Below are 12,514 nucleotides of genomic sequence, written 5' to 3'. Positions count from 1 at the left end.
ACCTGAGGACAACGAACAGTTAAGTCAGGAAGGGCAAAAAGTTTCCCCTCCACTCAGAAGGCAACCACATGCACATGTGAATTCGCATTTCCAATGAATCTGACAAACTAAAGGATTTGTGGAAATTACGGATTTATTGCTAGCACTAAGAAGTACTGCATTGAGGGGACAAGGCACAGAGTTTAGCCCACACTTCTCCTGAAGCTGAAGGACTCAAGGGGAAGCAAGGTCTCAGTAAAGAGTTATGAAGACACTGCACAGAAGCGCCCTATCCCAGCAAAAACTCCGGAAGTGCTGGGGAGGCTCCGCGGCCACCTCAGTCTGCTGGACAGGGAATTGCAAACAGAGTCTCCCACCAGGACAGTGGTCTGGGAGCAAGTCGCCTCACAGGGACACAGGAAGGGGTTCAAGGCTTTAGTCCAGAGCTACCTTCCAGGCGGCAGCGGACCTAAGACCCCAACCATGTGATCAAGGCGCAGTCTCCAGAACACCAGGGCCCAGTAAAAACCACCGCAGCTTCGGGATCCAACAGTCCCGCCACCCAGCACTGCGGATGCCCAGCCACCCTCTCACCATTTCCCGCCTCCGACACGTCCAGGTGACCTCCCCATGGTCCTGCAGTCAGAAAATTTCACACAGCTGCAGGAGCTGCGCAGCCTGCACAATGTCCCCTCAGCAGGCGCATGGCAAATATGGCGACAATGAGGAAGGCAAGGTGAATTGCCTAACACTGCCGCTCCTCATTGGATGGCTGGTTCCTACGATTAAACAGCCGATCTGATTGGCTAAGGGACGAAGCGCCCGCCCACCAAGTCCTTGAGTGACGGGGAGGTGGAGTGGGTAGGAGGTGCTAAACTCTTGAGTTGCAAATGATACTCCAGCTGTCCTCGCCAATCAGGCTTCCTTTGTAGGAGATATGTTTTAGTTTATTTGATAATTACTCTCAGCAGAAGTTGTCCTGACCCTAGGGACCCAGGGCCTGCCTCTCATCATATGCACTGTGACCTTCTTGTATACTCCCCTTGAAAATGGGAGGACAGGTTTGCTCAGAGAATTCTAGACTCAATATCCCACTGAAAAAATTCATCAGGTCAGTTAAGGTGGGGAGATTCAGGTAGGCTAGGACACAGGAAGTCCATGCAGGGCTGATGCACAAACTCTGGAAACTGGAATGAAGCAGATGGCCAGGGCTTTCTCACACCAAAGAAAATATATGCACATTGCCAAAAAAATGTCACCTGACAGTCTCCCAGCAGCAGGCACATGGCAAATATGTGGATGATGTTTTAGGTAATGTAAACGTACTACCACTATCTGCAGAATAGCTAAGGTTACAGGCAAGAGCCACCAGTCCTTGGCTTAAGTTCCCATTTAATTGTGTATTCTCTGTATTCCATTTTGTTTTCATTATTAGGATATCAATTTTTTTATTTTTTAAATTTTTTTACGTTAATTCATTTTGCAATGTGTACTTGCAGTTTATGTTAATGCAGTTTGTTCCTTTTGCTTCGTGTGTGTGTGTGTGTATGTGTGTGTTACTGAGTTTAGCCCAAGACCTAGTAACCCTGCAATAGTTAGCAAAGCTGTCTAGTGGTGAAATACATCTGTGAGTGTGTGTGTGTGTGTGTGTGTGTGTGTGTGTGTGTGTGTGTATATATATATGTATGTTTTTTTTTTAGGACACAATCTCAGTAAATAAACCTAACTAGCATCTTTGTGCAATATACTCCCCAGTGGCTGGGATTTTAATTGTGTAGCAGCACCACTTAGTTTTTTATCCACATTTTTGTGATTCTGACATTTGAACTTACACCTAGCACTTCCTCAGTAGGCACATCTAAGGCCTCCAGTACACTTTCAAGTAACATTACACAAGTTCAGGGTCAATGCAGGTATCATGGAATGCTCCAGTGTCTTCCCTTCCATACCCATATTCAGTTGCTTTCATTCAGCATTTCTTCTCAGCAACCATAAGCACCCAGTACATATATATATATATATATATATATGTGTGATGACAAATGTGAATATGTGAATATGTGATTTTGCAGATGGGAGGCATGGCTCAAATGTTAGATCATGTTCCTAGCAAATTTGAATCCTTAACTTTAAACCGCAGTATGCCCAAGGGAGAGAAACGATTTAGTGCATCTTCACTTAATTCTTATCAGTACTCTTTCTTCTGAGATCTTTATTTCTAACCACCTTTTCTTTCTCTCCAAAAATTCATTGGAAGTTTTGCAATACTACTGCACATGTAATATATTCTGTAAATAATATTCAATTTTCATTCTCTCATTCAGAATGAAAAAACCCCAATCACTTTAGGAAGAAGTGTGCAACCTTAGAGAGCTGCCAAAAGAGAAGACTGTCAAATTCCAAGTCACCTCTTAAATGTGAGGAGGAGGTGTGGCTTAAGAAGTAGAACACCTGCTTTACAAGTGCAAAGCCCTGAGTTCAAAACCCAATTCCACCAAAAAATGTGTAATAAATCTTTTGTGGTAGTATTAAAGAGAAGCTAAAAATTATCAGTTATAAGATGCCTTTGTAAAGGATGGCAAAAATTAAGTGTCTGAAATCACACTATCAGGCGCAATGGAAAAAAAAGGGAGATTGTTTTTGTAAACTTTGATGATCATGACACCAAGGATAAAATTATAATTCAGAAATATCATAGTGTGTGCTGGTTTGTCATAGCTCATGCCTCTTAACTCTTCTACTCAGGAGACAATGATTGGTAGGATCATGGTTTGAGAACAACCTAGGCAAAAAGTTAATGCAACATCATCTCAGACAATAACTCTGCATTGTGATATTTGCAAGTAATTCCACCTACATGGGAGTTGTCTGTCTAAGGATTGTAGTATGAGACAGCCATAGTCAAAATGGGAGACACTAGATGAAAAACAACCAAAATAGTACTAAATAACTTGGGAGCATGGCTTGAGATCCAAATGCCCATGTCCATGGTAAAAATGTTTGACAGAGCCTATCAAGACAGAGCAAAGCAGGGAAGGATGTTGCGCTTGGAACTATGTCACTGACTTCAGCTACTGGTGGTCAGTGGGTTAGTGAAGTGGAGTGGACATGTAGGGAGGAGTAGAGGTTTGCTTGGAAGAGCCTCAGGGTTTTCCCTGCTAGATACAGTGCTCCAGGTTACTCAGTGAGCTAGAGTTGCAATCAGCTATGTTTCTGAGCAGTCTGTTAATAAAGTGCCCTCCTTGTCCAAGGAAAAAAAATAAAGAAAAACAAAGAAATATGGATTCTATTCTCTATATCTTTGACAAAGATCAATTTGCATCTTGAAATTAGAAACACAACAAGAACAACAAAAAAAACCACACCTTAAAATGTTTAACATCAGGGCTAGTGAACAGAAAAAAAATTTATCAAAACATAAATCCAGTTTAATACTAGACAAAATTAAATTATTCTCATCATTCCAATATATCACAAACAACACATTAAATAAGCACATATCCAGGAAAGATCAAGTGATAAATTCATATACCATCAAATTTTCTGAACTGAATTTTATTTCATCCAAGTATCCATAAAAGTTTTTCCCAATTCTGAATAAAATTTATGAAACTTGCATTCTAAGGCATCATTTATCACTAAAACCTTATAGGCAAATAAGCACAAAATATTCCTAACTGCTGAAGTAAAAAGCAATTTCACAGAGAAAAGATTCTAAAAAAGAAACAAAAGAGAAGCTGCTCAAGGATGAAGCCTGTTAAACCTGTATTACATGAGGAGATGGTTGTACACATTTTTAAACTTAGAGACCACTGTCTCTGTGCAGATGCAGCCTATGGTTTCTCACTTTGAGGAGGGGAGTGAAAGGAACCTACAAAGCCAGGAAAATTCAGTTGGGAATTTTCCACACACACAATTTTCCCTACTTCTATGATGAAGTGGATCACTATGACACAGGCTCATTGGGCAAGGTGTCAAACTTTCATCCAGAGCCAATTCAGTATTCAGAGCTGTGCTGTCTCTTCCTTGCATTGCTGAACTCCAGTGAATTCCTCAACACCAATGGGCATCCCATATTTTAATTCTGAGGACAGTCTGCAATGCAGAACTGTAGACACTCAGTGAGTTTACCACCGAGTCCCAATACATTGGCAGCACTGTTGGTACCAGTCCCACATGCATCTGCACTGTATGGTCACCATTCCCCATTTTTTGTGCTACTGGGGTTTGAATCCAGGGCCCCACTCTTGCTAGGTAGTTGCTTTACCATGTGAGCCATTCCAACAGCCCTTTGTTGTGTTCAATATTTTTGAGATAGGTTCTTGCAAACAGTTTGGTCAGGCTGGCTAATTTTCCCTGGGCTGGCTTTAAACCATGATCCTTCTGATCTCTACTTTCAAGAAGAAAAGATTATAGGTGTGAGTCACAAGTGCAGAGCATAATTTCCTATCTTGAAGTAATCTGGTGATGGCACTGTGCACCATTTTACTAGTACCATAAAACACCACTTTAAAAAGAACAAGAATAAACAAGCAAAGATGCTCCTATTGCTTAGGACATTCTGAGTTTTACTTACTCCATAGCAGAACCTGGGACCAAGAGCAACGCAAATAAATTGTGAAATTAATAAGCATTTTATCCAGCAGGCACATCCCAAAGGTACCTTTTTTTTCCCACTGTCCATGACAGGCATTCTCAATTGTCACAAACTGTATTGTGACTAGACCAATGACCTTAATGTAATGAAAACAGTTGAAAATTTACTCAGTATTACCCAACTAATCCTTGTGAACACTGGTGATTAAAAACCACTACCCACCATCTTTCCTATTCTCATTACAATTAGGTGTCCTTTCCTTTAAATCTACAACAAGGCAAGGAGTAACTTTCAATTTCCACACTTTATGCCTCAAAATCCATAGCTTACTTGATCACAAGGAACTGAACACTCATTAAGCAAACTGCCCTGCATGTTCTTTGCTTCCTCCAGATCTGTGATCTCTGACCATGTCCAATAAGAACCAGCAAATGACAAAACTTTATTGACATTCTAAGGACTGGCTGGCTTCAGGGAAAGATGTTCTGCTATAGGAGCAGTCCTTCCATCATCTTTCATCTCTGAACTTCTTTCTCCTCCTGTTTGCTCCTCCCTATAAAACACAGACCTGCTCTGCATGTCTTGCAGTTGGTGCTGTGCCAACAATGTGACCTCCTTTTATTATGTTCATGTCCTATCTCTATCTGCATTTCATTTGTGAAAATACTGTCTAAACATAGGCCAAGGTCAACCTCAATTATGTCAGAGAAAGCAACAGTCTCAAACCCTAAACACCTCCCCAAATCTATATTTCACCTTGAACACCAAAGGCATATGCAGTCCCTTTCCAGTGAGTTAGGCAAGACAGGGATAACTGTAAATTTAAGGATTTATTATAGCCATAAAAAGTACTTGGTTGGGGGGCTGACCCTGGTTGTCATACTTCAAAAATTTATATTATTCAAGTTTTTAAACACTTACATTAGTCAGGTCAATCAGAGTTCCTAGAGATTGGCAGGAGCAGGGAACCCAAGGACCACAGATCATGCTGCACAGGAACCCACAACCTTCTGCCATCTCCACAGTCTATAGGGGCATGAGCTCTAATGCAGAGCTCCCTGAGAGTGTTCTGGGTCTGGGACACGTGAAAAGTAGGTAGCTGAGAGAATGATTGGCTTAAACCCATCCATCCAGCCCCAGGCCTAGAAAAGAGAAGACCAGGAGACAAGCAGCGCCAGCACTGCCTTGTTCTACAGGCTTCAGGACTGTGATGGAGAGTCCCACTTCCAACCCAGCCACCCCCTAATACAACCAGTCGGCAATACAGGTCAGAAATTCATCATTTCCTGCTTCTGTGGTGACTGGTTCTAGCACATCACCAATGGCAAAGGCAATGCACAGTGAGAAACTGAGTCACAGAGATGGATCTCAGGAACACAGTGTGATATGGAAAATGGGGCATCAGAAAATGCATTTTGGGTTAAGCAGTTGTGCTTCTTCCTGATGGACTCTGATTGTTTTTTCCCTACAGTTTGCTCCTTGCAGCACTTTTCCTTGACTTCTAATCCAGAACCACTAAGGGGATAAGGGATCCTTTTCCTGGTAGAGTGCCAGGATCAAATACCTATTTCTAGCTATAGCCCTTAACAGGCTAGGACTCCTTTCTGGTCCCTACACAGCCCAGCCTGGGATTCATTGTACAAAAGCAGAACTTTCTCCTGAATTTTCAGGGTGGAAAATCCTTCTTCCACTTAAAAATTGGGCCAGCAGTCTGTAGAGGGAATTCCACAATCAGTGTCCAAGGATATACCATCTGATCTCACAAACAGAGCAGTAGGTACACCAGCACAAACATTCTTCCTATTAGAATGTATGATCCATCCACCCTTTACAAGTTCTGACATGTTCCCACATCTTCCCAAAGGCTCATGATTTTGCTTCAATAATGGTTACCTGAATTAATGAGTCCAAACAAAGCAACTGTAAAGCAAGCACATTTTTGGAGGGGGTGATATTGGTGCTTGAATGCAAGGCCTCACACTTTCTAAGTGGCACTCTACCACTGAAGCCATTCCACAAGGCCTCCCAATTTCTTTGGATTGTTTTCTCATTCTTTTAAAAGCAAAGCTCTTCTGTATAACAATTGCTGTGTCCACAAACTTTACCCTGCTAGCTTCTGGGGCCAAAGAGTGAGTGGCATCAAAAGTGGGATCAATTCACACATTGAAAGGGGATAGAAACTAGGGAAAATGTTAGTTGGAGAAGAATCAATTTAGAAAGTAACATATATGTACATTCCTAGCAAAACTGGGAATCTCCCTATATAGCTATCCTTACTTCAACTAGCAAAACCCCCTGGTCCTTCTTATTGATGTTTATACTCTCTCTTCAACAAAACTAGAAATAAGGGCAAAAGAATATGGGCTTGGCAGTGAGGGGGTGGGGGTGAGAGGGAGGGAGTTGGGAGAAAGAGTGGGTGTGGATGAAAGGGAGGAGTAATGATCCAACCATTGTATGTGCATATGAATAATGAAATTAAAAAATTTTAAAAATAAAACGAATGCAGTTGAAGATGGTAAAAAATATTGATACATTAAGAACATGACTGTGGTCCTCTATGGTGAAATGTGGAGCCTGGTCATACTGTCACCATTTGCAGCTACTGTTGCAGTCAGGTGTCCTCTAAGGTTTTGCACTCAGTGTAAATCACTCCGCTGCCAAACTGATGGTTCTGAGAAGACTATCACCAGTGCACACTGGGCCACATGGTACATAGTTTGACGGCTCAATTTGCATCATGGTACATTTACACTGGCGCTCATTATTGGTACACACAGGTTTTAGACAGCCTCTCTGATTGGCTAATGATTTAGAACAAGAACCTCAAGGCAGTAGTGACAGGATCAGAATGCTATTCCTGGCTGTGCTGATCTATAGGATAGTAACCTACAACAGCCAATGCTCAGGCTTCTTCATTTCTAAAAAGTGGTCATGACTTCCCAGAATAGGGACCTTCTTCGTATTGTGCATCCATGCCCTTCATGCTTATTCCTCCTGAAAATGGGAGAAGTGTATGAAGGGAATTGCATGTACAGAATCCCAGGAAGATATCATGACATCAGAGAAGGAGGGGTAAGAATGTCAGGCATGGATACTGCAAGATAAAGTGCATATAAGGAGAGTATTGGGGATTTCTGGTACCACTGTTGGTAAAAGAATTCACCAAGAAAAGAAAACAGGATAAACAAGAGGTTTATTTGTGAAGCAGTGGGCAACTGAATGCAGGGTAATCCTACTGATCTAATATGAGAGTTGGGCAGGTTTGCTTATGTAATGCAAAGGAAAAGAAAATCAAAGGTCCACCCTCTAGAAGGAGGGTGGGAAGATTCAAGTAGGTATATTGCACTGGAGGTCCTGAGAACTCAAGCTTTTGTTGTAGTCTATATAGTTGGAGATGGTCATTCCTGGAAACTTAGTTGATGTGTCATTAACTTTCATAGTGTTAGGTAGATGCTGGTGACTGAAGCCTGTAATCCTAATTGTTAGGGTGAGTATAGAGCAGCCACATGAAGACTGGACCCTTCCTCATCACAGGTCATCACAGGTGACTTACTGAAAACTCTACACCCAGGCCTAAAGAACAACATTCACCTTTAGCCATTTAGTAGAAATCTCCCACCCACCCTCAAAGAAAAACCCCATTATCCCAGAAGTGGCAGAGGGCTGATGGAGGGTATTCCTGTCCAGTGAACTTCTGGGACTCTCTTTTCCTTGGACTTCTACCACTAACTTCCTATATCTCTCCCTAGTCAGCAAGCAGCCTTGGATTCCAGCTGTCTTGCTGCAGGCTGCCTCCAAAGAATTCTTCTCCCAATAAAGCATGTGCTGAAGTATTGAGCTGTCCCTATGCTGCTTTCAGTCTAACATTGCTGTCTCCTCATTGATCTCTGCATGTATTTCAGTCCAACATGCCTCTTTTTCAGTTAAAAATAGGTACTCATTGAAGCCCACCTGGACAATTAGTTCATGAGACCCCCCCATTGTGAAACACCAAACACAAAAGAGGGCTGGTGAATTGGCTCAAAAAGAAGAGCACCTGCCTAAGCATGAGGCCCAGAATGAAAATCCAATTAGGCCAAAAAACCTTTTCATAAAATTGCTTCATGTCATCAACTTGTCCTAGATCCTGGGTTGGGTGAAGATTTTCACCTCAGATGGTCAGAGGTTGCTGTTTTTCGTGGACTCCTGGGGTTTCAAGTCAACAAAACACTACTGTATGTCACAGGGCAGTATTATTTGTTAGTATTAGCTGTTTAGTCTAGGAAGTGATTCCTTATTAACAGAAGACATGGTTCTCAGCCATCAGGTTTCCTAAATTCTTGATTTGTCCTCATTATGACTTCCTGCTTCTTAGCTAAGACAGTCTCACCACAGCAGCCATGGTTCCAATCTCTTTGCTATCCAATGAAATGGAAGGTGAGACTACTCTCAGTTTTAGTCTATAACTGAGTTGCTGCCTTTTTACATGGGTTCTCCAATAAATTTTTAGTGTAGGAATAAAAGATTTTGCCCATATTATTTTGGTAATGCTTGGACAATTTTCATACACAGAGTGTGTAAACATTTTAAAAGGCATACATAAGTCAAAAAGAACTGAGGAAATGGGGAGAAAGACTAACTTGTGCTATTACTTCTAATTATTAGCATCTTAAAATGTTTATGATATCATAAATGAGTTGTGTATAAATTTGGTGACATAGTAATGAATTATATGTTTCCTTGTATTCAAGAGGAACAGAAGGAATGTTTTTTCAACTGTGTTTATTTAACTCACATACTTCTTCCTTCTCTTCTGACTTGATTAACATAAGAGAAATAACTCTGCAGACTGAAACAAGAAATCTGACATTGACTTTGATTTAGTTTGTTCTCTGAACATCATATTCACACCAAAGGTATCCTGATACAAACACAGAAATAAAAAATGAAACAGTCACTTAAAGGCTTATTCTTTATATAACTGAAGTGTCATGGAGACCTCTTTAGGCCACTCATGAAGGTAGCAATTATCTTAAGGCAGCAAGGAACATAGACTGCCCAGGGAGCAATACTGAGTTTAAAGGGGAAGCTATGGTGAAAATTTACTCCCAGGGCAGAGGTGTGGTTAGGATGACTCTCTGGGCTGCTTGTAGCCTGTGATAGTCTGCTCTCCAATTTTTTCATGAAGGGAAGGGGCAGTGAGGGGAATACATGTCCATTATGACCAAGATTGAGTCACATACTTCTTCAGATTCCTGCATAGAAGGACACAGAGGGAAACATCCCCAAACACAAAAGAAAAAAGATAAGAAACTTAAAATCAACACATCCAGGCTCCAAGAATTATGATGAATGGACAATGCATTTTGTCTGAACTGAAGACAAAAGAGACTCTCAAGAGAAGCACAAACTTCCTTCACTAGAAATCCATAAGAACAAAGGTCAGAAAGCTATAGTGTCAGTGAAGAAAAGCTGAATGCCAGGTGTAGTCAGATTGAGAGCCAAAATCTCTATAGGGCTGGCTTTAGCAGAATCTATAAATTTGATAGTTTTACCTACAATAATCCTACCAGGATGTCCCAATGACATTCAGAAAAGAAACCTTCTGACTTGATAGTTGCTGTTTGGTGGAGAGGATTATCCATTTTGAAATTTTAATTTTTGCACAAGTACTGTCTTGGAGAAAAATTGACTTCCCCAGGTCATCACTGCAGAAATTTCTACAACCAAGAGGATTCCAAGATGGCAGCTAGAGGGAGGAAGCAGATAGCATGCTTCCTATAGTGAAATTTTGGAGAGACGCTGGAGACACACCTTGCAGGCTAAACCACCAAGAAGAGGCAAAACTTTGACCCCTCCACACCTCCAGCCAGGGCAGAGCCCCCAGGCCACCAGCCACTGGCCACCAGCCGCCCGTGCCCAGATGGCTTGGGAAGATGCAGACAAGGTGAGCTTAGTGGTACCATGGTACTCCCACAGACAAGCCTGGGCCAGAGCAGCATAGCTCCCTGGACAGACCGACCTCCACCCGGGGAAAAAAGAGAAACTGAGTAATAAACAATAAGAACAAAAAAGACACGAGGGAAAGAGGGTGGGGCACACTGAGCACTGAAGATTGGGGGAAGGGAATCCTTCCCAGTACTGTAAATAAACAAGACGGGTGGGCTGGAGAGGCTCCGAGGGAAGCAAGGGCGCACACCTAACAACCAGGAGTGGGACAGCTGATGAGAGTGGCTGAGGGAGGAAAACTCCACAGGAGAGGAGGGAAGACCCACTTCCCACGTGAGCTGTAAACAAACATGGCAGCTAGCAGGAGCAGCAGCACCGCCCAGTAATCACGAGCGGGAAAGCTTGTAAAAGTGGTGGTGGGAGGAAAACTCCACAGGAGAGGGGGGAAGACCCACTTCCCATGCAAACTGTAAACATACACGCAGGCCTGAGAAAGCAGGTGCAGTGTCACCTTCCCCAGTGTGCTTGGAAAGGGGAAAGCTTGTAGCAGAGGCTCACGCACAGGAGAACTCTGAGTAAACAAAGCCTGCAGGGCCAGATGAGTGTTAAGCTCACTCCTGAGATTGGCATAAATAACGTCTCCAGCAACAGCAGGCTGACAGCAGAGGGCAGGCAAGCCACAGCCGCAGATACCATTCACTGAACTGTCTCCAGACTCTTTTTTTTTTTTCTCTCTCCCTACCTTTGATGAAAAAACAACCGAACTGCACTTGCATGCTGAAAAACTTACTGAAACTGTATTGCATTTGAACTTGGGACACTTTGTGGGTTTTTTTTTTAATTTTTGTTGTTTTTGTGTGTGCAGTTTTGTTCTACTTTATGCAGTTTTGTTCTACTTTATGCATCCCCTTTGATGAGACAACTACAGAACAACATCTGAGACACCATCTCCAGGATTGGAGACTGAGACACACACCAAAATTATTAAGAATGAAACTTCATTGCATTTGAACTTGGAGGGTCTTCTTTTATTATTATTGTTTTTATTTTTTATTTTCTATTTTTCACTTTGTTTTATTTTATTTATATATATATATTACTTTCATTTACTTATTTTTTATTTTTATTCTTATCTTTATTCTTTTTATTTTTTAATTTCAATACTCTCTCTGTCTCTCTAAGGTCTGTTCAGCTGACTGTCGATTAGTACACTAATGATCCCTGTTTATACCTTTGAAACCTTCTTGTTTTGTTTTTTCCTACCTGTCTGTTTTTTTTCCTTTTGTTTAGTTTCTTGCTTTCCATCTCCTCTCACCCTTCCATTCTAAATACTACCATTGTTATTATTACAAGCTAGAAAATACTTAATTGCACACAGTACAGGGACAGTAACAACACCAAGGACAATGACGGGAAGACAGAAAAAAAAAGGGAAACCAGTTGCCCCACAGCAAAAAATTAGTACAGAAACCAGAGGGAAATGAAGAAAACAGATACTCAGATCCAGACTCCAACAAAAGGAAGATAAACTATGCCAAAGAACCCTATGAAGCCCACAAGAATAATTTAAAAGAAGACATACTACAGGTACTCAATGAGAATTTTATAGAGATGATACTGGATATGGTCAACCAAAATATACAGGAGACACTCAAGAAATTCAAAGACAACAAAAATAGAGAATTTGAAAAAGCAAAAGAAGAAATAAAGGAAACCATAGAAGTACTGTAAAAACACCAAAGTGAAACAGAGAACACGATTAATAAACAGATAAATGAACTCAGGACAAAAATAGACAAAATTAAAGATGTCCACCCAGTATATGGAAAACCTCAGAAAAAAGAACGAAACAGAACTGCAAAACAAAACGGAAGGCCAATCCAGCAGAATAGAACAAAAGAAGACAGAATCTCAGAACTTGAAGATGAAATGGTAATGAAAGGAAAAACCAAAGAACTATTAATTAAACAACTCAAGACCTGTGAAAAGAAAATGCAAGAACTCACTGAC

At 41.4% G+C, this 12,514-nt stretch overlaps 2 protein-coding genes across 2 annotated transcripts in view; both read right to left on the bottom strand.

Annotated features, from left to right (window-relative positions):
• Positions 1 to 638, bottom strand: part of LOC109680403 (uncharacterized) — a 451,924-nt gene extending 451,286 nt beyond the window's left edge. The window contains exon 1 of the mRNA XM_074053911.1: positions 574 to 638. The gene's annotated coding sequence lies outside the window, so the exon portion shown is untranslated. The remainder of the gene's footprint in view (positions 1 to 573) is intronic.
• Positions 1 to 708, bottom strand: part of LOC109674750 (uncharacterized) — a 42,363-nt gene extending 41,655 nt beyond the window's left edge. The window contains exon 1 of the mRNA XM_074053905.1: positions 574 to 708. The gene's annotated coding sequence lies outside the window, so the exon portion shown is untranslated. The remainder of the gene's footprint in view (positions 1 to 573) is intronic.
• Positions 709 to 12,514: the final 11,806 nt, after the last annotated feature.

This window comes from Castor canadensis, chromosome 14 (genome assembly GCF_047511655.1).
Source record: "Castor canadensis chromosome 14, mCasCan1.hap1v2, whole genome shotgun sequence".
NCBI classification, from domain to species: Eukaryota; Metazoa; Chordata; class Mammalia; order Rodentia; family Castoridae; genus Castor; species Castor canadensis.
The sequence above is the reverse complement of the archived record's forward strand: the minus strand, read 5'-3'. Positions and strand labels throughout refer to the sequence as shown.